At 45.1% G+C, this 27755-nt stretch overlaps 1 protein-coding gene across 1 annotated transcript in view; it reads right to left on the reverse strand.

Moving 5' to 3' along the window:
- Positions 1–1375: 1375 nt before the first annotated feature.
- The window catches only part of MRPL23 (mitochondrial ribosomal protein L23), a 45629-nt gene continuing 19249 nt past the window's right edge, over positions 1376–27755 (reverse strand). Inside the window, exon 7 of the transcript XR_011739308.1 lies at positions 1376–2352. The gene's annotated coding sequence lies outside the window, so the exon portion shown is untranslated. The remainder of the gene's footprint in view (positions 2353–27755) is intronic.

A 27755-nucleotide genomic window follows, 5' to 3' on the forward strand; every position in this document is an offset into this window, starting at 1 on the left:
AAGCAAAAACATTACTTTTATGTACATGAACAGAAGAATTTGAGAGCCTGCGCTAGTCGCTTGTAAATCACTGTGCCCACCTCACTTTAAAAACTGGCGCAGCATGCGAGTAAATGTAAGCATAATAAAAACTAATAGGAAACAGACAGGCAATAGAATTAAGAGCAGCAGCCAGCTGGGATCTTCTAACCAGTGACATCAAGGGATTGCTGAGGTAATACACTGATGGGTTTTAAATTAACTGTAACCACTCAGGAAAAAGATCTAGGCGTCACTGTGGACAGCTCAATGAAAACATCTGCTCCATGCACAGGCCATCAAAAAAAAAAAAAAAGGAACCAAAAAATGCTAGGTTGAATAGGATAAAGAACAATACCAAAAATGTTACAAATGCCACCACATAAATCAATGACACATTCACACTTTGAGAAGTGAGCTGAAGTCTGCTCGCCCTGTTTCAGAGCAGGAATAGCAGGAACAGAGGCCAGAGAAGGCTGCCAAAAATCGTCAAAGGCACAGAAAGGTTTCCAAGGTCATCAGGAGGAAAGATTAAGGTCCAAATGGTTCAAAATAACTTGTGCTAGAAGTGTATAAAATGAAGAATGGGACAATGAAAGTTTTCCCTTTTGCCCTTCCTTATGCTGAAGGAATAGCGGCCACCTAAAGCACTCCAAAAATATTATTAAAAGAAGGAAAAGAAAGTTCACCGGCATTTTGCAGATTGCCAGGTTAACATGTGAAACTTGCTGCTGCAAGGTGCCAGGCTGAGAGTTAAGCTGGTATCCAGAGAGGGATTTGCCACCTCTCACCACGTTGCCACCACATGAGAATGAATGAACGTATACGATACATATGTACCTGGGCAGGTACTGAACTCCTGGGTTTACGAGGAGACATAAGGTAACCAAAGACAATGAAGAAAGCCAGGGAGGAATCTGATAACTGGCATGACTGCAGAGAGAGATTGAAGGAGAAAAAGGTATCTCGAAGAGGAAAATAGGAGATAAAAAACTCTTAACAATCTGGAAAAAGGGTAAGGGAGGTGTTTTGTGGGGTTTCTTCCTTCACTCTCTACATGAAAGAGGGGAAATTAAGATGCTACTAGGCTGTGTTAGAGCATGTATCCCAGTTCTCTGAATAAAAGATGAGACAGTAAATGCTGGCCACAGGTGAATATTTACAACCACAGCTGGCTGGGCTGCAGACAGACCAGCCCAGCCACAACAGAGCTGCCCCATTCAACACTACCATGCCATGCTCCAAACACCAGCACCTTGGTCCACCCTGGCACCGCATCCCCTTTGCATCCTGGTTCACCGTTCAAACCTCCAGGATTAACAGGTAACATCCAAACACCCTGCAGAAATTCCAGGTGTCATTGCATATTTTCAGTGTATGGTTTTATTTAGGATGACATAGGCCAGCTTCAGCTCTTGACCAGCATGAAGGGCTAGGGAACAGCATCAGTACACATTTTGAGCAGTGTGTGGAAAAAACATTTTTTCTAGGTGAGCCACAGAGCCTCCAGCTCCGTCATCCAACAGCCTCACGGTCTTTGAGTATATCTGACGGGTACAGAGCAGGGTTTCCCTTCACCACACAGCAACCCATGATAGCACAGAGCAGCAGCAGGTGCCTGCAACTCATCAGATACCTCTGCTAGGGCAAAGCTTGCACATCTGTGTGTGCAATCCTAGCACTTACCTACAACAGCCAACAAACCTCTTCAGAGAATGGGCTCTGTGTTTGCTGTAAGGGTCAGCCCGAGCTGCACTTGGCTCTGACCCCCTTTTCAAGGACGAGTGTACGGGCAAGAACAGTAGAAACACTCTTATGGCCACTGAAATAGAGCAATTTCTTCTTTGTGTTCAGGGATTTCACCCAAGTCCTCCCCAGCTACAATAACAAGAGCGGTCAGGGCAATACTGCGAACACATGGAAAGCATTAAAGCATGACACCGCACAGCACTTAGCCCCAGTCACCCTGCCCACATGTATTAAGAAGCACAAGGCAGCCTGTTCCTCTGTTCATCAACACTCCCATAGGATGTCCATTGCAGGGCTTTCCTCCACTTTGCAGGGCTGGCAATGGGCTTTTTTGCTCCACTGCGCATGGCTGGTGGTGTGGATGCTCACCCCGACACACCACTATGAGCCTGAACTGGAAATGTGCCACCAGGCAAGCCATGACACAGATGTATGGCAGTGGATTTACAAGCACATGCAAACCAAGCAGCAGTCCCAATCCTTGAATAAGACCATCCACTCCCAGAGGTGTGGCTCTTGTCCATCTTTCCCCTCAGAAACAGCAGATGGGTAAGAACTTGCCTTATGGTATCAGGACAGTGGGACCTGTAAAAACCAAGAACAACAATGCAAAACCCCCAAACAACCCCACAGCAACCCGCACGACCTTCAGCACCAAGCTGCCTACTCCCAGCCAGGGAGGCAGGAGCCCCAGTGCAGTGACCCACAGCACGTAACGCCCCTTGCCCAAGCCAATCTTCTCCACAACCTCCTGCTCCTCATCCCACCTGCCCTCCTTCCCCACCACAGGTTCACCAGTGGGGAACCCCACCACCAACATACTGTGCGCACAACATAATAAAGCAACAGAGTCCAGTGTTAAGCAGGGCTTTTATGTGCAGCCAGCATTTCAGAAAGCACAGTACATGCTGTATGCTTGGTGCCGTCAGACTCCAAGGCTGAATTCTCCAGTGTTTTAGGAAAAAGGTAGGGTGGGAGGAGAGTGTGAGAGAGAGGAACAGACCAAGCTTTGTGGAATTCTTTTTAAGAGTATATGCATGACTGTATAAAAGGACTTTTTTTTTTTCCTGACCTCAAAAAGACAATATTATTTCACACAGACCTATTTCCAAGAGTGGCCAAGCTATTTCTACATGAACCAGTGCCTGGTTGAGGCAGAGGCTGTGAAAGGGAAACCCTCTCTCCATGTACGAAATGGAAATTCCTTGACCTCAGCTGCAAAGCCGATCAACACATGTGTGATGGGCCAATGAAAAAGAAATTAAAATACCAGAGTGGCCAATGCAGATGAGGGCAGGTGTGTTAGGGCAAAGGCACAGCCTGCTTTTTCCAGGCAAACGGCCTGACTGAAAGTAAAAAAAAAAAAAAAGGAGACGTGCTGGGCTGGGAAGAAGAGGAAAGCAGGGCAAAAGAAAAGGTATTAAGACATTGGTTAGAAAAGCAAAGACTTAAAATGCCAGGCCAACAGGTTGTGATTCATACCCTACAGCCTGAAGGTAGAAAGGCAGGGTGAACAGGCACGGAAGGCAGAAATAAATATATATTTTAGGCCATGCTATCATTTGGTGTGCTTCACAGAAAAGGTTGGGTGTTCAGTATGAGCCCAGACAGAGGCAAACAGGTTCATCATCAGTCTAGACCTGGTAACACCAAGTAGTGACTACACCACAGACCTGTACCCTTCTCTAAAGCTGTGTTTGCTTCCTTGGGAGGCCACCAGAAAAAATGGCTCCAGAGTAAAAGTGCTTTTCCTGACTGGCATTGAGGACATGACCACCTATGGTCTCCAGCAAGAGTCCCACAAATAAGCCATCACTGGATAAAAAACTACACAGCAATAACTGACTGGTGTTAACTTTCCAAGTCAAGGGAAACAGAGTCCTTTAGTTTCCTTCTCACAGGACTGGATATCTAGAATTAAAGCATCAGAGCCCTAAAAGACACTCAACTTGAGAACGGGGCTGAATCCTTTGGGTAAGGCACACCATCTAATTTCTCCCTATGGCAGAAAACTGGTGTGCACCACAGCCCCTCCGTGGCTCTGTAATGGGATTGAACATGCTATGCAGTCAGGTACATGAACCCACAGCACTTCTATAACACGTCAGGTGTGTAGTATGCTCTCTCTCTCCGGCATACATGTCTGTCAGAAGGGATCTCCCACTGCCAGAATAATTTGTCTTTTTCATGGCCAGTTCCCAAGTTAACAGTGGGAAAGAGGACTGCAAGGTCTGGGCCACAGACCTTCCCAAACTCCAAGCAATCTGCATGAAGCAGAATGACAAATAGAAAAAGCTCTAGTGGCACCCATAGGTCAGTTCAGGTACACACACAGGGATGCCAAGCTTTGTCAAGAATGTGAGCCTCTTCTAAGACCAGCCATGGCTGCAAGCCACAGCTACAAGCCTTATTACAACTGTACCCATATTTAAGAGGAAAAGTAAGTAACAGCAGTCCATATACCTCCATCCTTTTCAGAGTCCTAAGAAACTCCACTTAACAAAACCCATTCATTTCTTACAGAACAAGTTTTCTGGATTTTTGATATTCTGCATTTAGAATAAAAGCAATCAGGTCCATGCAAACTAGACCTGTGCTCTGAGACCTAAAATGGAGTCAAGACCCAGCACATCTTCAATGATTTCTCAGAAATCCCAGCATACCACTCTGCTGCTCATTAGCTGTAGCTTCAGTACCTTCTGAGTCTCTCCAATAAAAGACAAGCCCTTGAAAAACAAGAGTGACATCCAAGGAACTTGGTTTTCACTGAATCTCCAACATTGGCTTTTTTGAACGCAACACCTGTTTGGGATTTATGGCCTTTCCTATTAGGCATCCAGATGCATTGTGGATACTGATTCTGTCTCTCCTCTTTTCCCCTGGTCACCTGCCCCTCTTCTGCTATGTCAAACTTTCCAAGGTCCCCCAGTGCTCCTAGTCTAGGACAGAAATGTATTTATTAGGGCAAAATGAACAGTGTGTATGAATTAGAAAATGAGTCCTGTCTGTTCAACCAGGGCTGGGCAAGCTTGTTTTGCCTAATTTAGAGGCCATTCAAACATTGTGGGTTTGAACATTACTGCATTAGTGTTTCACTTAGGAAAAACTGTGAAAAAAAAAAAGGTGAAGAGAAGGGGAAAAATATCCAGTGGAAACATAAATAGCATATAACGTATATGGGGCACCCACTTGTGCCAGCACAGACCTCCTAAGCCCTAACACATTGCACAGGCTTCCCTTCAGCTAGGAGTTCCTTTAAAATAGTTTAAAAAAAAAAGTCCTGAATTACCACACAGCAATGGAACGGGTCAAAAGAGATGGATACACATGCCAAGGGCAGCTGGTCCTAAATACTGACCTGTCTTCATTTAGACTTTTAAATCAAGGTAATGTAGATCAAGAACAGAGAGCTAATTTGCAAAGCTCCAAGCCCCTCAGACCACCTTTGGTGAATTGAAGCAACCCTCTGTGTCAACAGGACATGCTGCAAACTCTCCACAGATCCTGTAGTTGGTTCATTAGCTTTATCCACCCCTCAGCTGCACTTGGCTGTGTGTAGGACTCCCAACAGCCGAGCTTTCCAGAGATAATTAGCATCATTCATTTTACATCTCTTCTTTTCTTCTGTTGTGTCTTAGTTGCAGTAAGTGTTTGGGTGACAACTAATAAATTGGGGCAGCCCTTTCTCAGATAGGTGACATTATATCAGTGCCCATCAGCTAAAGAATATGGCCTTCAAGTTCAAAACCTAACCCTATCTGAGGAGATAGGTGGTCTCTTCCCAGACTGCACCTTAAAAGCAGCAGCAGGTAAAGATGTGAGACATCCTTAAAGCAAGGAGTAAAAACAAGCGAAGGACACATGGTGAAAGAGAAAAGTGAGCAGCAGAGGAGAAAGGTATTGCAGAAACAAGGCTCTTCTCACAAATCTGATCACATTAAACCACCTCCTCTGTCACACATTTCCATTTCAAAAGCCAAGAAATCAGGTAGAAGCCAAAGTGAGAATAGCCTGCCTCCAGAGGCATTTTATTTCTCCCCATCCTAAGGGCTGCTTTAGGCAAAAACAGAGACAAGAAACAAGGAGATGAGGGGCTGGCAATAGATGCTCCTTACCTGCCTATGAGCAAGATCCCAGGGCAGAGAGCATGGCCTGACTGAGCAGCCCTCCCACCGCCAGCAACCTGCAGCCCTCACCACAAGATCTGCCAGCCCAGGAGAGACATCACTTGGGATTAACTCCACCTAAAATATCACTCCTGCCTCCCCCTTCTCCCCCAAGCCCTGAAAGCCCTCACCACCTGGATGGGCTTGTCTCCTGCTCTCATTTACACCTGGGCTACAGCCCTCCTCACCAGCAGGTCCCATAAGCTGCACCCATGAGAAGATCTGGGTGGTGTTTTTGCCAAGAAACTGCAGATGAGATACCACCATCATGTTATGTGTTACACCATCTTTTCAAAAGGCTCCTGGTCCTTTGTGCCCAAGGGGATGCCTCAAAGGCTGAAGTGCGGTCACACAGGTGTCAGCTGGGTTGCCCTATCCCTGCCCTAGCCTGCAGTGCAGAGGAAGGCGCTGTGAGCCTGGTATGGCGATACCCCGTGCAAGAGGAATCCCTTTTCTTCTCCATACAATCTCTGACTTCCCCCCCACCTAATGTACTTTTTTTTCCTGCTCCATGTATACTTTCCAGCTCGTTTCCTCTTGCGGTTCTCATTTCCCGCTCCTAGGAGGTGAGCTCATGCGTTTCTCAATTACCAGCCAAAGAAAGGGAGAGGGAGAAAGCAATCTTATGGAAACAGATGAAGTCATGCCTGTATAATGCCATATTACAGCTCATGCTCACAGAGCCATGATGCAGACATCACTGCCCCCCAGCCCTGGCAGGGCAGCCTGGCTTCCCAGTCCCCAGCTCAAGTTGTTTTCCTCCTTGCGCTGAGAGAAGATGCTCTGCTGACACGCAGGGAGAGCAGAGCGTGTTTGTCTTGACAGCTTTTCCTTCTCGTCCCCCTCCACCCCTGCTTTTGATCCCCCCACCCTTTCATCCACCCCCAGTGATCCCCACGGATCTTTGACTCATTCACAGCACACCACTGAGTCAATAGCGAGCCCACAGACCATGTGCAAGGCTCCCAGCGCTGCACACTCTGCCTACGGCTATGTGGACACCGGAGAAGTTACACAAGGGAAATCTAAAGGCAATTAAAAGCATAATACAAGTGGTTGTTTAGAAAAGGTGGTGGGGAGGAGAGAATAAAATTAAACCAAATAAAGGAATGTTTTAACGAGTGCAGCAGTGAAAGTGGGATTAGAGGTGCCTGAATGGCATCTCTATATTTCCCGTATGGAAGGGAGGGCCGCCCAGCACAACCAGAGCTGACAAAAAAAAAAAAAAAATTAGCTGGGCCTCAGGCTCAGAGAAGCATTTGGCTAGAAAGGAAAGAAGGTAATTGCTGCAAATGGAGACTAATTCAGGAAGCAGCCAGCCCTAGACAGGGCCAGTTCTTGTGCCATTAAGAGTGCTACAGACGCTTCATGAGCGCTGGGTTGAGGGGCAGAAACAAGCACTGGGAAATGCTAGGGAAAAAAAAAAGTCAGAAAGACAACAAATCTCTCCTTCACACAGCCCATATGTGCTTAGTGTCTGTCTTGCCTTGTTCCTCACTCCCCAAGTACACTTAGGACCCACTTGGGGATCTTATGCAGCCTTGTCTTCACTAGTCCATTTGATGGCCATCCAGAGAGCAAACTCAGTGGCTCCCAAAGCGCAGACCATACCCCTCCCTTTCCCTTGCCCCAGGAGAGGAGCGGGCTGGAAGGTGAGGCGCAGGGCACGGAGGGTGTGTTTACTCTCATAACACCCCTGTGAGGTGGGGAAGTCATAGCCTCATCTGAGAGATGAGGAACAGAGGCAAAGCGAGATTAAAGGATTAGCCCAAGGTCACGCAGGAAAAGTTTGTAGCAGAAGTGGAAATTAAACCCAGGTCTCTGGGTCCAAAATCAGTGCCTTAAGTGCAAGACCACACTTTCCTAGAGCTGGTCAACCTTTTATATTTGATAGTTGGTTTTATTTTCAAACAGAAACCCAGTTTATTTTCTAAATACACATTTTCATAGAAAAGAGAGATGGAGGAGCTCATTTCCTGGCAGGAGGAGCCGCTTAAGATCTTATTTATTTCTTTTTGATTTAATTTCTTTAAGGTTTTAGCATTTCTGATGGGGAAAAGAAATGCCGCAGAAATTTCAAAGCACGGGAACATGTTTCCTTTCATTCATAATTCATCATGGGAAATATTTTCCACTTTCGAACTGGTTCTGCCCTGCCTCTCTTTGCCTTAGAAGCTTTTTAGTACTTTTTCATTATTATTTTTTCTCATAACCTCTACTAGCTTAGAAAGCCCACATCTCTAAAGAGAGGCTTTTGTTGGGCAACGCTACCGTCACTAAAATCCTGTTGACCAGAGAGGTACTTTACAAATGAATACAGGCAACATAAGCTGCAGGGCCAGATCAGAGTTAGACCTCAGCTGCTGCTGACTCTGCACATCCAGTCCCTGCTCAAACCATGCCTCCCTCTACCGCTGGCTCTGAAACTCCTGATTTTCTTCCCTATTTTTTGACACCAAGCACAGTCCTTCCTAAAACACATCTCCCCTTTGGCTCTGAAACCCCCTTGCAGAGGAAGGCAGTCCCACTCCCCTCACAGACAGGCCAGCTGAGGTCCACGGAGGACCAATTATTTGTCCACAATCAACAAGGAGACCAGCAGAGCTGGGGAAAGATGGGTTTCATTAATACAGAGCCTCTCTCCATTCAGACATGTGAAATTCAGCCCCCACAGAGGCCCCTAGGAATTTACCATCTCTATCCAAAATGGGAGGTTTTTAACCCCAAGACACTAAGCAGCGAGAAAGCCATATGAAGCAAATGCAATCTGAGGCTGGCATATTTAAAGGTGACTTAAGGATCCAGACATTTGATTCCCATGAAAACAAATGGGAATCAGTAGGCAAAGAAGGGCTGGCTTATATTAATGCCAACCAAACGGTTAAAATTAGCTACAATTGGTGAAGTATTTTGAAGAAAATGTGGAACACTTATATAAAAGCTGAGTGTTACTCAGAAACAAAGATCTCTTTTCCTGTAATTGTGTTTAATGATCTTTGAAGAACAAGAAGACAATCCACAAGGATGACTACCACCATCACACATGTTCCTGTGACAATGAGGGTATTAGGCCGAAACAAAGACTAATATGCTATCCTTACAAGGCAGTTTTCACTCTCAGTTTGCTTCCCCCTTTACTTATTTGTACAAGCAGGCAAACTTCATATATCAATGAAGACAAAATATTTCACCAGCAGAAAATAAAGCACTTTATAAATTTCTGACCAGTATCAGTCCAGCTTATTCCATGCCCTGGAGATATCTCAGCACTCACCTACCATAAACAAAGGGGCTTCAGTCCCCTCCCTGGCTCTCAGCACAGTACATGCCCACCACTCTCCTCTGGGCTGGGGAGGGCTAACCTAAGCAGAGAGCTTCAGCAGCATTGCAAGGGCAGGTCTCGGATCTCTTAACTGACTTCCATGCACTGAAGACTGTGCTATGGGCTCCAATAAAACCCTTTTGTCGCTCAGTCCCAAGGGAGGGCAGTTTTTCCCCTCTAGGACAAGTTCGTTGAGGTTGGCTGACTTTCGCAACAGCCCAGAGCACCCTGCACTGCCAAGTGAAAAGCTCACTTACAAATTTTGATTCACCTGAGCCAGTGCAGATAACAAGAGCAGTGTAGACCAGTATGTGCTACCCAGAACATGCTCAAGGCCACTTGGAGAGTTTTTGCATCTGGATTGTGTCTGCACCCTCTCTCTCTGTGTCACTGCTCCCCCCATTATCAGCTTAATTAACAGCAGGTAAGAAACTAAATTTAGCAGCAACTGATGTGCTCACATGCAGGTAACATAAGGGCAGGGTCCTTCCTCAGCTCAGTTGATTTGCTATGGTCTGTCCCCCATGGTGTGTGTCTGTTTGCTTCCTGAGGCTATGCCCACAGAGAAGAGGTCCTTAGAGACCTGAACGCAGTCACAGGGCTGCCTGGGAGATGTTTGGGAGCAGCTGGTCCGGGGACACAGGCGGGTGCTAAAGCAATAGTCTATCCTGTTTCATAGGTCAGGTCTGGATCTAGGACAGAAATACCTGGAAGAAAACTTTTCTAGCCTGGAGCTAGCACTATAAAGGCTGAATGCAGTTTTCACATCTTTGTCCCAAGTTCTGGGTAAGATGAAGCAAATTCCTGGAAATCGAAGGGTTTGGACACTACAGTTGTAGACTTGGAAAAATACTACTTTTGGCTACGATTATTTATTTATAGTTGCAATTAAGGACAAAAAGGCTCTTCAGAGAGGGAGGATAAAGTGGAAACAAGGCCAGGTCTAGAAACCTAAGACTATAGGGATTTCCAGAGCAAAATTAATCAGTGGACTGGGTTGTTTTCTATTTATTTTTTTTCCTCTTTATTTTGCTTATCTGGCTCAGAGCTTTGCAACAACTACATTTCTGGCCCCTCCCCATGGGCTTTGGAGCCAAGCCAACAACTAGAATTAAGACTAGGGATGGGTCTCAAACTTGTAAGAAGGGCTTGTGAGACCTCAGCCAGAAAGGCCACTCTACACTCTACCGCTGGAGCTGTTCTCTGCTCGGCTGCAGCACAGGCAGTGATGGTCTTGGGACACAACAGCGGAGGGAAAGAGTAGAGCCAGGAATCACCAACAGCACGAAGAGTAAGAAAATGAAAGAAGGCAAGAAGGAGACTACAAGTCTTTGTGTCTCCAAAAAGAAATAGCCAATGCACAGTAAGATTCTCTCCATGCAGGACTTTGATTTACAGCCTGCCTGCCGGGGTATATATTATTCCAGCTCCTAGAAAAGTTGGTGTGGTACAAACCCCCAGACTGAGCTAGAGCTCTGTGGATGTCTCTTCATCTCTTCTAGATTCAGTTCTTGGTCCTGCAAATATCTGCTGTTGAATAAAAGATCTGACTCCAGCTGCCATGACCTGGCTAACAAAGGAGATGGGGAACTGCAGACCAGTTCAGACAGCAAGGCAAGTCAAAGGAGGTGCTCTTTGCTGCCCCACTGGTTAGCAACCCCTTCTGACAAAGGGCTCCCATCAAGGCATTCCAGGCTAGGTAAGACCTCTGATCACTGCAGCAATCAGAAAAGTGCCCAAGCAGACCAAAACTAGGGACAATCTTTCCCTTGGAGAAGGTTTCAGAAAAGCCAGAACTGCCTTACTCCAATAGACACTGAGGTCACCACTGTCCATCCCCCAGTCTGGACTCTCAGGCCTCAACTCCCCTCTCTGGACTGGAGCAAGAGCCCTTGACAGCCTCCTGGGTCATTACCATGTGTAAGTGCCTTCAGATAAAAGGCTTCTACAGGTTCTCCTTTCAGCCTGAGCTTCACCTGTTTACTTAACGTGTTCCATTCTGGAAGAAGAGGCTGCTACTCACTGTTTACATACATTTTGCTCCAAGAGAGGTTTTTGAGGCTGTTGTTGTTGCCTGACTTCCACGCTGTGACAAGGAGCTGCACTGCACCGTCTCTACGCTACTTTTCATGCAACTTTCTCCCTATGCTGCATCTGTGAGATACTGAAACATGCATGGACTTCTAGCAGCAATTACCGCTAAACAGATACATGAAGCACAGCTAAAACAACTGGCAGAGGGGTAGTACCTCAATCTAAATTGGGGAAGGAGCAAGACCTGATGAACTTTAGCTCGCTGGATTTAGAGAACTGGCTGAAACAATTAGTAACTACCTATGTGTCTCTTTTCAAGCGTGGCCAAGGTGCACAATAGAGAGAACAAAGTAAACTTCATGCCCTAAATTAAATAAGCTTGTGGACTGCAGAAGGAGGAAAAGTCAGGTTAGCTATGATTCCCAGAAAAGAGTCCAAACCATAAATAAATAATGAATAAATACCACAAACCATTCGTAAGCACAGAAGATAACAAAGCAGTCTTAGGCTAATATGGATTTAATCAGAAACAAATTGCATCCAACCAAGCTAATTTCACTCTGTGAGAGGCCGCATGGATAGCAGAGAGGCCATTGACGTTCCATGCCTTGACTTGTAAAGCTTCAGATGCATAACATCCACAAAAGACATCAAATAAATGGTCTCAAACTTTCACACAGCAGATGCAAAATGGACTGGAAATATGACACTTTGACGCTAACTATCAATGGGTCACTGTTAAAACGGAGGGATTAACCCAGTGCAGTTGTACTGTGTTTGCTGTGAGTCCAGCTTCAGAGTTTTCTCTAACAACCTGGGCCATGAGACACACCGCATGCTTGTAAAATCTGCAGCTGTTATGTACCTGGGAAGGACTCCTTAAAGACAGGTTTGAATTCTGATCTTGGTAAAGTGGGGAAAATGTCTGGATAAAAAAAAAGATTCTGTTCAGTAGAGATAAGGATGGGGAATAACTCTCCACAGTTCCTCAGGAAATTATGTAGAGAGTTGAGGTGGACTGCAAGCTAAACTTGAGTTGGCTGCGTCTCACGGCTACAAACCAAGGACAAATATATTGAGCTGCAAAAATATGAGTCCAGCCTGTAAAATCTTCTGCTCTGGTCAGCATGACAAAGCCTTAGCCGGTCTAGTCTTGGGACAGCGAACTTCAGAAAAGATGTGCACTGATTGGAAACAGTTTGGAGAAAAGCAGCAGGATGGAAGGTTTAAGAAAACCTCACCAGCAAGGAAAGCTTGTAAAAAACTGGGGTTGTCCATCATGAAAGAGAAACTCATCAGGAGACAGGGCACGAGCCTTTAGACTCCTGAAAGTGTCACCTGCTTTTCGAAGCCCAGGCACTGGACAACCTTCACCACAGAAACAAGCAGTAGGTAATCAATATGCTCATTAGGAAAGTATGCCATGTTATTGACGCAGGTCCAGTGGGAATCACAGAGGAGCAAGACCTTTTGGCCACTGTTTGCAAAGAGCAGGACCTACCAATACCGTTTCCCTTTGGCAGCCCACCCAAAAGACATCACAATGGAAGGCAATCTCTGCATCCTGCGAGAGCAGCCGGTCCAGAGTGCGTGTGAGACCTTGATTGGAAACAGGCTGTTCCTCACATTTCAGCTCTGCTTCTGGCGATGTGTGAGAACTTCCTCATTCCTAGATGGTCTCATCATCCCAGATGAGGGAGCTGGTGTCTGGGGAAGACCTTTAGTATTCATTACAAAAATGTTTCCACTCCCTCATTGGTCTCTCCTTGCTTCACCACAGCATGTGGACAATCTTATTTTTCAGAAGCACCCACCAGCTCTCCCTTGACTGGCTCTGGCACTGCTACTTGAATGCCTGACTCAACTCCTATTGCTGTCAATGGAAAATGCTTCCACTGATGGAAAGCACTCCACTGGTTTCAGTGGGACCTGAACAGGACCCCAAAGCAATGATAACGAAACATGAGGAATACACGTCTTCTCCAAGTGCCTCATCAGATTTTGGAGTAGGGGGAAAACCCTGAAATACAAGTGGAAGAGCATTATGCTGGACTGGAATCATGCAGAAGGCACAGTAAGACCTGCATTGCTCTGTGGGTTTGGAAGTGATCTCCCCTCCCCAGACGCACCAAAAAGAAGAGGCAATGTAGCTGCCCTCCTGGGGAAAGGATGAAGTGCTGGTTCCTGGCGGAGCTGTGGGTTCCCATTCCCAGTCACAGTGGATGGAGCATGCCATGCTCCCAGCTGGAGGGAGAGAAGTGTCTCCAAACACAGAGGGAGGGGTGTCTCCAGTGCTTACAAAGCCTAGAGGAAGGTCCAGACAACAACAGACAGCACCAAAACCCTGTGGAATATGAAAGGGAGAAATAAGTAAAAGCAGATGGAGTTGTGCCACAGAGGGCTCTTCCCTCGCATTCCCAGCATACCAAGAACGGTCACCTCCCCTGACCAGACGGTCTCTGTCCTCACTGAACTGGGCAACTGCTCTCAGTTCCCTCTGGCAGCCCTGGAGAACGCTAAACCTCACAGCTCCAGCACACACATTGCAGGAAAACTTTTAACCAACCATGTCCTTGCTCCAAAGCAAAGCCAACCACACTGGAGCCCTGTCACAATGGAAGTACACCATAGGTACAAAACTGAATGGGTCAAAACCCTTCAAAACGTCATAGAGTACTTTGTTATGTCTGTTGTTTTTCCAGGCAGGTTGAAACCCGGTCACACATATTCTGGCCTAGCCTTCAATTTAAATATATGCTAAATATAAATATAAATATTTAAATACTTTGCATACCCTGATCTAGATGTGTTTCTAGTATACATATGGCATCCTGAGCATGGACTGACCACATCCATACCTTCAGTGAGATCCTGGTGTTACCTTATAATGACAAGAAGTTATATTGTTTAAAGGCAGCAACCCAAATAAAGTGGTATAACTTTTTTGCACAAACTCTCAGATATTTCCCTGAAAGCAGGGGCCAGTGATTACTTCTGAACCAAGACAACCATGCAACAGTGGCACTGGATGATTTCATTTGTTTTCTGGAAAACATTGCATTCAAGCCAGGCTGCTAAAAGCAATCCAGTACATGCCGTTTGTTAAAAATTCCAAACTGTCTTTCCAGTTAATTTACTAGCACAAAATCCAGTACATTTTAATTGCTGTCTAATTAGCAGAGATCTCACTGGGCCTGTGCCTTCTCTGGAAAAGGAAACTAACAGAAGTGTCTGGGAAAGACCAACAAGGCCTTTGCAGGTTCAGAGCTGCAGCCATCAAGGAGAGACCTCACCAGCACGAGAAGCTTGGCTGTATCTTGCTGTCAGTCTATGGGAGTCCATGAAGAAGCAAGCGCACTCTTAACTGTAGCTCCATGCAAGTCCTTGGCTAGCTGAAGATGAGGGAGCTCCGCTGTACACTGCACAGCCAAGGATCTACTTCAAAGAGATCAGTCCGCAGTCGAGCATTTTATATGCAGGCTGAGCGTTTGCAAAGTCCCACCACCACTATTTGGTATCAGTGAAAAAAATGGCTTCTGAGGGATAAAGATGCAGGCTCAACACAAAACACTAAATAGTCCTGCTTGTCTATTAATCAGCTTGCATGGATATCACTGAAATAGAGGCAAATTCATTTTTAGGAGATTTTTATGTGACAGTAACTGTGCTTCTTCCAATCACAATTTAACACATGCATTTTATCAAATGTCTGGCTAGGACCAATTGGTATTGTGCCACCAACTTTGGTGCCGATCTCCACTAACCATAAATACAGGCCAATGTTCTTCTGTAGTTGTCTGTATCCTATGCAAGTAGCTGCCCTAGATTTGCCCAAAGCTTTCAAGGTAGGTACACAGAGAAAGTTCAGGTACAATTTATGGTTATCATGAGGGCAAAGGGAATTGACGCTCCCTTCTGACGCTGCTCTTTGCTATGCAGATGTGGCAAAGATGAGCCCAGGTGCATCAAATCTAGCACATACACATGTCTGGAAGACTAAGCCAAGAAACAGACGGCCCAGGAGAATCACCTACCACCTCCTGGCCAACAGGAATGCACATGCTCAGTTCACAGGAGCACCAGGTCCTCACAAAGATTCCCTGAGCCAACTCCAAACAAGCCGGGACAGCCAGCCAGCATGACAAAGACGCGTACAGAGAGACTAGGTTATTCTGAAGAGAAAGAGAGCCACATCAGCGTGGCCTACTGCCAAGCCCAGCCAACTCCCAAGTTGCTTGGCTCAGCTGCGGTATCACATTGACATGACTACACCCCTCCAAGCGCTGGAGCTACCTTGGGCATCTCCACAGGGCACTGCATCACGCAGGGTAGAGCCACTCAGTGGGGTCACAGTCTAAACAGCCAGAGGACAGGAAAGGCAAGAGAGACATTTGCCTGAGGTTACACAGCTGGTCAGCCACAGAGCCAGGTACTGCACCCAGCTGTGCACTTGACCACACTGTCAGTCCGCCAGCAGAGAGCTCAATATACAGTTTAGGCCGCTTGCGCACATATGGTTGCTGGCACGTTGCTCAGGAGGAAGAAGACAATAACAGACCATCTAAGGATAACATAATACTGTATATCAGATAATGCCGAGAGAGGCCCAAGCCAAGTAGGCTTTTTTCCCCCTTCAATGGAATTTTCTTGTGTATGCATGTTTTATTCTGAAAATGACATTTGTTTGCCTAAGAGAGGAGATTATTCTGCAGACTATTCCTTTAAAGAAAAAAAATCTTCAAGATCACTAGAAAAATTCACAAGTATTTTTGTTTTTTAAAGGAGAAACCAAATGCCAAAAAAAAAAAAAAAAAAAGCGCACACGATGAGAATAAAGTGAAATAACAGAAATAATGGGAAGAAATTAATCCTTAAGGTTTGCAGATTAACCCTGAATTTTCTCAGCCATGCACAATTAATGTATATTTTAATAACATGGTTCTCTTCTGCATCCAGCTCCACTTGACCCTGCCAGGGAAGTTCCATTTACGCTTCCCCACTGATAAGCTGAAACCCGAATAGAAACATGAATGAGTCTCACTAATAAGATAAATAATAAGGAACATGGAAGAGCCTCACCTATAAGATAAACAGCCCCAAGCAGTTTTCATGAGTTTTATTTTTCCAGCCGAGATCACACCTTCTACTCTTTCACCCCCACTGCCTGTTCACATAGTCAAACTGCAGACGAGAGACTCACCAGGGAAAGAGATGTTCATGGGAAAAGAAAAAAGGACTTTCTTTCTTTTTTGTCTACGAACAGCCACTCCTACACCACTTTTTCAGGCCACCAAGCTCACCATGTCCCAGTCTGAAGAGTCCTTCTGTATCTTTCAGCCCTTTTTGACTGCAAAAGGTTCTTCCAGTAGGATACACCTGAAAAGTAAATGGAAACCCACAGACAATACCTTTACTTCTCTTACCAACCTTTCACCCACGTAAGTTTTTCAAATATGGGTCAAAAACTGCTTATCTAGTTCCTCACATTCTTCCAGCACTTAAGCAATTCAATCCTATTAATCATGCTTGTCAACTACCTCTGAACCTTTGCAATTAACCGCTTTCTTCAGTCTCATCACACTCTTCCCCTACTCCTCAAAAATTGGTACACCTTAGTATCACAGATTATTTCAAGTTGCAAAGGACCTCAAGAAATTGTCTAGTCCTACCTCCTGCTTGAAGCAGAGTCAACTCAGAGTAGGTTGCTCTGGACCTTACCCATTCAGGTTCTGAACATCTCCAAGGATATCAATCCCACAGCAACTGTGGATGCCTATTGACATGTTCCATGATCCTCCAAGTGATTTTTTTTTTCCCCCTAATATCTAGTATGAATTGCCCTTTTTGGAACTTGTGCTCAATGCCAGCCCCATCACCGTCCACCTCTGAATCAAACAGTGTAGTTCTCCAGTCTCCCATTGCGTACTTCTAACCAGTATAACTGCTCACACAGCAATTTAAATCTAAACTGAAGAAAAAAGTTGAATGTTGTCTAGGAAATGAGAGCAGTTCTTTCCACATCAATATTTTTATCATTACTTTCAGCAAAGGAAAGACGAATGCTAGAAGGACAGTGCAAAAAATTCCTAACCAAAAGTTGTTAGTGAAGTAACTGGGAGTCTTCCCATTATGGTCAATAAGCTTTAAATTAAATCTGGGAGGTGGACAGATACGACACTGAGAGGAGGTACAGAGATGCATTTTCTGAGTGATTCAAAGAAAACTATTTTTAAGATTTGACCCTGCATGTATGGATTGTGTAGCAGATCCCTTTTTAATTCCTACTTGCATAAGCAACAACAAAAAAATCTCACACATAAACATCATTTGATAATCAAAGAATCCTTGGTGTAACTTGGGGAGGGTATGGTATAATTGTTCACAAGTAATAAATGTTTAAGTCACCCTTGAAGGGCAAAATTCAATTCAAATTTAATTAGAGAAGTGTCACTAAAGCTCTTATTATGATTTTATAAGCCACAGAGGAGATCAGATCAAATTCTCCAAGTTACGCTGAATGGGGCAGAAAAGGCAAAGAACAGATCACATGTAGGCCAATGCAGCTGATCAACACCACTAATTTGTGTGTTACCATCCTAATTTACCTAATCAGGAGATCACTACCCTTTAGGGATCCCTGCAATGCTACTGCACAGGAAGGCTTCAAAAGCACTGTTACCTGGCCTACACCATGACATGTACTAAGTCTTCAGAGGGAGCTGGGGCATGTTGAGCAAATTCTGCTAGGCTGTGAGACCAGGTATGATCAGATACCTTACCAGCTGCAGCAGCATCACCTGTGCTATACTCCAAGGTTGTTGGTATATGTGCCTTTTTTTTTTTCTCTCCAAAGCAAAATACACTTGCATTAGCATCAGTGTGCAAATATGTATGCATCATCCTCCATAGAAATCATGACAAGCCGGCTCCCTGTGATAACGCAGCAGTTTAACTGGCAGACTGTAACCAAGAGAGTGTAAAACAATCGAGGTGGTCTTCCAGTGCGCAGAGCCAGAACTCCAGCAACTGCAGCCAAGGAAAAGATACAGTAATTATACCACAATACACTGTCTGGATTGTTTTACTGAGATTAGGAAATAGTATTTCTGCCTAAAAAAAAAAAAAAGCTGGGACTACAGGGACACAGCCACAGGTATGACATCACTGGGGACCCCCAGAGCACGTGCATTAGAGGAAGACAAGGTTCCACCGTTTTTCATTTCTTCTGCCACTTAAGGCAATAATTCATCTCAACTTTGGCTGAAGACACGCAATTTTATAGGAACCACAAATCAAGGCACTGCATATTTTAAAGGCTGACAGGATTACTTTTTTTTTAATAAGATTTCTTCTTTGATTAAATAGTTTTATTTTGCAAAGGCAAGTGAAGAGAACTGTCATGTTTTCAGCAAAATGTAGTCACAGTGAGTCCTACAATATTTGACAGTTGTGCACTTTTTTGCATGTGTTGCAAGAATAGCTGGAGAATAGGAAAAAAAATAAAGCAGAGAAACGTACAGTAAGCCATAGAAAACAGGAGAAAAATGATGTTACAGAAAATACAAGTTAGAGGAAATATTTGGACAGCCAGAGAAATGTCAACACGCAGTAATGGCATCAGTCTTGAAAGTGTTTGCAGTACTGTTATACCAGTAGGTGTAACAGTGACCCAGTTAGGCCAGATGACGATAGGAAACCATACCTTGGACAGGCCCCATTAAAAATAGAAAGGTTCATGTTGCACAGGCCTATTCTAGAGTTCTTGAGAAGTCAAGCAGTGAAGTAGGCTCTCCCAGGCTCCTGTGCTCCAAGCGACACCAAACAACATGCGATAGGAGGGCTGAAACAAAACTAAGATAAACAGAAAGGAAGACCGCAGGAAAAAGAAGAAAGAAAAAAAAAGAAAGCCTTCTGGAAAAACAGAGGTTTAGACAAGGCTTTGCTGAGTATATGCCAGTTCGTGCAAATTAAGAGGAAGTCAAGGCTTTAAACCACCCAGCTTGCAATAGTGGGGCTTAAGGCTCTGAGAAGGGTCCAGACTATGACTGGCACCTAGAGCAGTCAGAGAAAAGCAACCTGGCAAAACAGTTAGGAGTCAGCCAGCCCAGCACAAACTTTGTGGCAGATGGACAATGCTCAAACACTGCTGACATGACAGAAAATATGCCACAGAGCAAGGCACAGTGGCAGAAAGGCACAGGGAATGCTTAAGCCAGCAACCACTGAAACAACACCTGGAGCAGTCAGGAGGTGAGAATGATCAGACATCTGCAGAAGAGCATGTGGCTTTGGAAAGTGCCTGCCTATGTAGAGTTTTGACAAGGAAGACAAGAGGTCCACCAAAAGCTGAGCTGCAACAGAAGCCAAATGCCTGCCAGCCTGAAACACAAACCAGGATACCAGCCCCTGCTCTCTGTTGTTGCTGTGCAAAGATACCAAAGCCAAGAAGGTACCAAGAACCATGGTGGCATTCAGATGCAGCAGCCAACAGGCAAAAGAAGATGAAAAGCTCTGATTATGCCCACCAAAGAAAGACATGGACTATAGGGGAAAGGGCCAGCTTGAGTGGGATGAAAATAAGTTCTTTGCTATTAATGCCTCACAAGACACTACACTGAGAGCTAAAATTGTCCACAGGTTAAACCAGGGCATGACAGATTAAAATCCTTCCCATCATGGTAAGTGAGGGCAGACTCCTGGTAGCAGTAATAGTAATAGCCCACAGTTATCTGTCACGTATGGAGTCTAGACAGAAAGGTGTGGGAAGGGATACAAGTAATTTGTTTTGCATATAGGTCCAACCTGCAGAATTATATTCACTATCTTTACTTTGAAGAAGCCATCTAGAAGGAGAAGACACTGCAGCGTGTTACCGCAGCAGGAAGGACAAAAGACACTGTATATTTTCCTTTAGTTATCCCTCCTTTCTCATCACGTGCCTTTGCAGTTACCATTTGCTCAGTGGCAGAATTCCTAGCAAGTGCTGGCAGCAACATAGATCAGGAGGGTTATTCCCACAAAGACTGGCTTTGAAAGAAACTAGTCCCCATGCCTTGTCCCATTCCATACACAGAAGAAGCTATGCATATTCAGCACATTTTCTTGGCAAATGAAAGTCTTCAAATTTTGCCACCAAAACATGTACTAAGGTACTAGATGGTATCATGCACCAGAGCCAGGAGAACTCTTTGCTTTGATCCATCTCACCCATTTAGATCCCACTGCAACATACCATGCTTCATCATGCCTTCCTCCCCACCACACATCCCATTTTCCACTTGGTTACACATTGTGCTCCTGCATCTCCTCTCTGCTTGCTTGGTAGAGGAACTGATCAGTTAAAGCAATGCACTGAAACAATTAGGCAACTTTTTCACCTAACCCAAGAGACCTGACTAGTAAAGAACTAACTGAAAACCTTGAAGACAGACAGACATGTAAGAAAGATCACAGCATTTCTTACACAACCTTTCTCCTGGGGTTAGAGAGTGTGGTTGTGAAACATATCAGAATTCTGTTTTCTTCTTTCTTTTCCTAAGTTTGTGTCTGAGAGCTTAATTTTTATTGGGATGGTGTTGCAAACAAGCCAGCCAGAGGCTTCAGGAAATGTCTCTATCCCGGATCCTTCATGAGCGAGTCCAAACATTCTCCAGTTGGTCTTTGGAAATTATCTGAAGCAAAGGGGCTCTAACTCTGATGTGGACATGGTTAAAAGTTGTAAGAAGCTCCCTAGGCTTGAATGGCACCTACGGGCTTAACGTATTTATATGAATCAAGATTCAATCAAAGGCTTATTGGCACTCTCAGTCTGTGTGCCTGCGTTACAAAGAGCAATAGAGATTTCTTGGAAGGTTGTTTTAGTGAAGGCCTTAGCATAACTTGCAGCACAGTACAAAAATACATACACCATATAAGGTTACATACTTCATTAAATGTTAGCAATATGATTAAAACTAAAACTATGGCATGCACTTTATATACAATTTTGATTGTCTATAATCCGTGTCAACACAGCTGTGCTACAGACCTCCTAAGTCACTGTTAGCAAGTCCATCTGCTTCACTGAACTGTGCCTAGTTTTCAAATAATGGCAATTTCTTTAACGTTTTACAATTTCTGACTGTGAAAACTGCCTCTTGCGTGAGCCAGTGTCAAAATCTGACTAATGTTGCAAACTGTGTGGTGCAATGTGACTTTGTTGGCAGTTGGAGAAACATAAAAATATTAAGACACTTCACAAAAGTTTCAAAAAGAAGTCACTGAATAAATCTCTTAATCTCAAGTAGCACGTACTTCATTACATCAGCATTTTTCAAGGAATGTTCCTATTGTCACTGAAAATTAGCTCCAAGTATTTGAAAGCATAAGGACTTAACCAGGGAACCAAAACCCCAGAATTATGGCTTTTGTGTCAAGCATTCTTTAAAAAAAACAGACTTCTGAAAAGTTGGCTCTTCCGCTTTACAAACACAAGCCTTTACTACCCCAATAAGACCAAAGCGGATAATCTTTACAGGAAGATTTTTGATAGTTCTCAGTTAGAGAAATGTCATCACGCCCATCTGTTTTGCTCTGTACTATATCCACAGAAACTTCAATGGAAAAGAGAGGACAAAACAACCTCCCATCATCAGTGACAGGACTAGGTTTGGGATTTTCCCTCCCAGGCTAGACTCCCTAGACACTCTACAACAATAAGTACTTACAATGGTGCTCAGGTTTTTTGTATTTTCCTCAACAATAGCTGCTATCCAAGTTATTTAGGAGATTTAACTATATGAAAACTTTGAAGGGCTGGTGATAAGTTGTTTCTGAGCAGAAGGAACACAAATATCAAATTCTTAAATAAAAATAATTTTTCATAAATTAGTGACTGACAAGGACACTGGCCAGTTTTTTCCTCCTGATTTCATTCAAACGTTACCATTTGCTTTCAGAAGTCTTGAGTCAAACCGGGCTTTCCCAAGGACAGAGAAAAGCTGTAACAGAAGATTGCATAGAAGCAGGTTGCAATTTGCCTTCTAGAAAAGTCAGCATTTCTCCATAACAACAATATCTTTAAATAATTCTGTCACGTAGGACAAGAGGCCACGTAGAACAAATCCAAGCTATTTGCAGACTCAGCAATGGCTGTGAACGTTTGTCCTGCCTGACAAATGGGCACTAGGCAATGCTGTAGGTGTGCTCTCATAGCCCCTTGCACAAGTTACTGTATGCTTTTTGGGTTTCACACTGTTCCTTACAGGAAACCTAGACATTTATACCTTCAGTAGACATCTCAGGTATTATTTCAAGGAAAATGGCCAGCTCACTACTCAGCTGAGAGAACCAAGAAAAGTGATGTGAGTCAGTAGTTAGGGCTATTGCTCATAAGTGGATACTAAGTTTACGCCTGAGACCAGCGTAACACGTGTGGAGGTCTGTCTTCCTGTGCCATCTGCACAGTGGGCTGATCATTACTACAAAGGCCTTTCTCCTTGCCAAGGACTAACCTTCAGGGTGACATATATTCTCCTGGTGTGAAGGCCAAGTGAATGTTACCAGAGCTTTACAGCTTGGGAGGAGGTACCATCACCCACAGAGCATCTCTGGGGAAAGGGTGTTTCAGTCACCTCTCTGCTCTCTCCCAATTTCCTTGTCCTAAGGAGAAAGCCTCAATTGCTTCATGCTTTCATGCAAAAAAACTGCCCCCACCACTGCTCTCCACTTTTATCCTTGGCAAAAAAGAAGGCAGAGCAGCCAGAGCAGAGGTCCTCTTCTCTACTCCATCCACCTGGCTCACCACAGCGAGACATCCCAGGCTTCATGCTGTGCTGTGACCAACCTTCTGCTCAGAACAGAGGAGCAGACGTAGGCTGCTCACGCTTGCTTCCAGGCACAGCTGTCAGGTGTGCCGACACAGCCCTTCACTGCATCTGCTTCATTGCACCCTAATTGCTTCCCTGAATGCACACAGAGGCAACCTAGACCATTACAAAGGGATAATTCAGGGAAGAAACAATTTAAATATCTACTTCTCTTCATGCCTTCTACTTTCTCCACTCTCCTCCTATCAGAATAAACCCATCTGTAATTTCACCCACACGAACACTTTGGATACCCATGGCAAACATCTCCTAGTCAGCTTGGGAGAGATCCCTGTGTGACTGCTGCTGTGCACGGGGAAAACATCGAGCACCCAAATCCACTGCAAGCCATAAAGCCACCTCATCAAAAGGCTTCTGCAGTTCTCAGAAAGACGACGTACTTGGAGTAACTGGAAGGACCTTGACCTGGATGCAACGGCCCAGCGGTACTGCTCAGGCTGGGATCAGAGAGTGGCAGAGGCAGCGCTCCAAGAAGACTGTGCTGCAAGCCAAGATAACCACTGAGACTTGGGACCTGTTTTAATTATTGTTTCATTTCTTTCACTGCTCAGGAACATGTAACAAGCTGAAATGTGCGTTGTGCCTGTAAACATTTACTTTCTTTCGGTCTTGTGCAATGCTATGTCTCATTCTCTTGGATGGTGCCTGGAATGCAGGAATAGCCATAACACATCAGCGGAGCGACTGTCGACTCAACCATCCGACTCTGACAGTGACCAGCACAAGCTGCTTTGAACGAAACCCCGCATCGGGCAATTGTGGGTTAGGATGCTTCTGAGGGAAGTTTCTTCTTTGTGCCATGCCATTTGCGTTTGACTCATGACCTAAAAATCAGGAAAGTCTGCCTGTCCATCCAATAACTATTTTTTCCTGTGCCAGTTCAGGCATTCGGTGCTTTTCATATTGCATTTGCCAGTTCCTTTTGGTGGTGCGCTACACAGGGCTGCACAGGTTGGTCATGCCCTGTGCAGAGGACCACATGCTTTGCACAATCCGACACGTGGGGCTGCGATTGCCGTAAGCCTGATGGCACACAGACACAGAAATCTGAGTCAGTCTCGGCACGTTCTTTGCAGACCACAGATGTACTCTGGCCCTTTGTACCCACAGCCTGTGAGCACAAGGCGTTTGGGGATCCTGCCCCTCTTACTCACAAGAATGGTTGTTTTTGAACGACGCAAGAGAAGGGGCATGGACACCATCAACAGCTTGTGATCTTCTCCAGGCCTTCGGCAGAGAAATTATCTCGCAATTTGGCAAACCTCGCCAGATGCACAAGAGGCCAGATGGGGCCACAGCAAAAACTAGGCTAGTCCGGGAGCACGCTGGCCTCCCCCACCCCTCTGGCAAGGCTGTCTGCCTCGCACTGAAAAGGAAGGGAACCTTTGCCCCTTCTTCTCAGTCCGAAGGAGCATCTGCAGGACTGAAACCAATCAAAGCCAGCTGTGAAAAATGAAGGGAGGGAAGGCAGGGAAATGCTGATTATTATGACTAGGAAAAACACTATTAAAAAAAATAAAGAAAAGGGAAAAACTGATCCCATATGGGAGGAAAATGAAATACAAATTCAAAACAGGCCATTACGCAGTGTCTGTTGTAAGGCTGCCATGCTGGGGGCTGCGTTCACGTGTCAAGATGCCCTGGGACCTCCAGAGACGGCTGTCTGCCCTGCGGCAGGGTTAGTGTTACCTTGGAGCATCCCGGGCTGCCACCAGCACTGAGGCCATTGATTAGACAGCCTCTGCAGACTGACCAAGAAGTTATTTGACTCCCCCGCAGACACATGCAGAGAATAACCTCAGGTCTGCCAGACTTAATCATTCCACCAGCCCTTTTCTGCCTCAGCTGCTTATTCCAGGCAACTTCACTGCTAGCCCCTCACTCCTTTTGAGATGAGTTATTGCCCTCCTGCACTCCCACGGGGTCGCCCATGGGGCTGCCCTTTTATCGTTCCCCTTCTCACTCCACACTTCCCCTTCTTCAGCAGATCATCTCCATCACCCACTCCATCTGCCTACCCAACATGTGCCCTTCAAGCTGTTCCTGAGCTACAGCCAAGACCCTGCAGCCAGGCTCACCAGGGCAAAACATCTTCAGTAACAAGGAGGCTCTTGGGGTGCAAGCAGCAAGCACAGCCCAAGCTCAGTCCCCTTTTACAGTCTCAGGAGGGAGGGAAATGCCCACCCTGTACCAGCCAAACTGCAAGGCGCATCCACAGTGTCACTGGACCAACGGGGCTGAAAGCCAGCTCTCTTTTCCTTCTCAGCTGTTTCCTCTGCTGCTCTCAAAGCACAAGGAGAGTCAGGGAAATGTGAGCTCACTTCTTTGGTGGTGGTGATGATCATCATTCATCCACCAAAGGAAAAAATGGAGGACAGAAACATGACTTCCCATGTCTGTGGGCTGTGCTCCCCAGAAATAAAAGACTCTCCAGATCTCAAGGGACAGATGGTTAAAGGGTGGATGGCTCAGTCTGTCCTGCTCTTGTGATTCTGTCAAAGACTCACAATATTTGGTACTTTTTTTTTTTTTTTAAGAGGCTGCTGCCCATATGTGAGTCCCAGTGTCTATTTAAAAGACAAAGAAAGTAATTTCTTGCATACTATAATGGAGAGAACATAGAAAAATCTGAACTTCAGAGTTCAAACCACAGGAAGAGAAAAGAATCACTTTAAGAAAATCCATAAGAAACTCTCCCATTATAAGCCGAACTCACATTTTTGGAGTCCAGCTCAGCTGTAGTAAAATCCCTGTATTTGCTAATGTGAGGGCAGAGGGCACTTCAGCTATTCAGAGGCACAGCTCTACAGACATCCCCAAGAGCCCGGCTTCTTCACCCACTCTGTGCCAGGGCCTGGGCAACTTGGACCTGCTTTTTGAGAACCATCTCTCTGGTGTCTTGATTTGAGGGAGAAGCAGGAAGAAACGAGGCCCTGAAGACACTCCACTTCTCAGTACTAGTGTTCTACAACATACCCAGGGCCACAGCCAAATGCATTAGACCGCAGCACTCCCAGAGCCTACTCAAGAGTCTTCATAATTCCTCTTCTCAAGCCAAGAAAAACAGAGCAAGCAGAAAACAAGTAACAGTGGGCAAGCAGGAGTATTTGTCCCTTACTACAATGGCCTTAAGCAATCAGAGAGGTAGGGCTGATGAACCTTTAATTACTTGTGCAATAATGACCTCTGTTTCCAGCATTCCTTGGCAGGCAGGAAGTAGGACCTGTTATGCTCTCCTCTCCACAGGCTTGAAATCGATACGAATGCCCCTCACCCAACTGGCCACAAGTTTCAAGACAAGCTCCACACAGAGGTTGTTCATAGCTATTAAAAGCTGTGAAAAGAAAATACAATAAACAGCTTTTTAACTGAGGAGTTGTTACTGAATGGCATGGTTCTACAGCTAAGGTGTTCAAAACTCCCATACTACTTTTTCCAGATAGTTAAAACAGTGATTAAAAACCAGCAAATCATGAAAACAGCCTTCAACCTTAGTATATTGGTATTTTGTGTAGTGTGTCATACTCAACCATAGAGGACGCACTTTTCACTAAGGACTCCTTGATGTTGGCCAGAAAGACAAGTGAGGGCAGAGGAAAGTGATCACCCCTACATAATTTCTATGACACAAAATGAAGGCAGAGACAGAGGTTAATTAAATGATCCAAGCTCAGCTGAATATGGTTTTGAAGTTAAGGTCACCCTCCTGATTCCCAGGCCACAGAAATGACCTTTCTTTTGGGAGGAAAATCAAGACATTCACAATTGACAGCTGAAGAATGTGGAAGGTGCTCTGCCTTCCCACAGGATCTAAGACACATCTAGATGTAGTGTAGCTGAGACAGCTGCCCAACCTGCCATCTCTGCCAAGCTTCATCTCGGCTGGGACTCTGCAACACCACAGAGGCTGATCCAGAGGTCAGAAAAAGAAATCCTGCAAGAGACAGCTCACAGGCTATTTCACATCCCAAGGAAATAAGTCTCTTCCTATCCACGCCTCCATCTGCTGGAGTCAGCTGGTGCCTTGACGCATGTGGCACTGACGACTTCCCAAAACTCTTGTTCTTTCAATATTACCATTAATTCTTTGATATCTTGGTTATCTACAGAAACAGCCAGAGTATGTCTGCATCCAGCAAAGTTCTTGGCCCTGATATCTTGTGGCAAAGAATTGCACAACGCTAATGTAACTCAGTGTTGAGTGAAAATATTTCTGTGTCAGTTTCTATCTTGCCCTCTTTTTTGTTTCACTGCTAGTCTCCACTCACACATATCATGAAAGGGGGTATTTCTGGACAGGCCACCTCTACTCATGTTGCATCTCACTCCTCTCTTTTCTAGAATGAATATTTACAGGCTTTTCAATTTCTTTTCACAAGAGGTTTTTTTGGTTGCTTTGGTTTTGTGTTTGGTTTTGGTTTTCTTTTTTTTTTTTTTCCTTAACTACAATCACAGCTGGCTCCAGAACTCCCCCTCCTCTTGGAGACAAAGTGGCCAAAACTACATGGCGTGTCCCAGTTTTTAAGGGATGCTTAATACAGAAAGACATCCCAGGATTGCTGAGCAGCCTCTCTGTTGGTTAAAACAGGAAATATGGAG

Source organism: Patagioenas fasciata, chromosome 5 (assembly GCF_037038585.1).
Source record: "Patagioenas fasciata isolate bPatFas1 chromosome 5, bPatFas1.hap1, whole genome shotgun sequence".
Taxonomy (NCBI): domain Eukaryota; kingdom Metazoa; phylum Chordata; class Aves; order Columbiformes; family Columbidae; genus Patagioenas; species Patagioenas fasciata.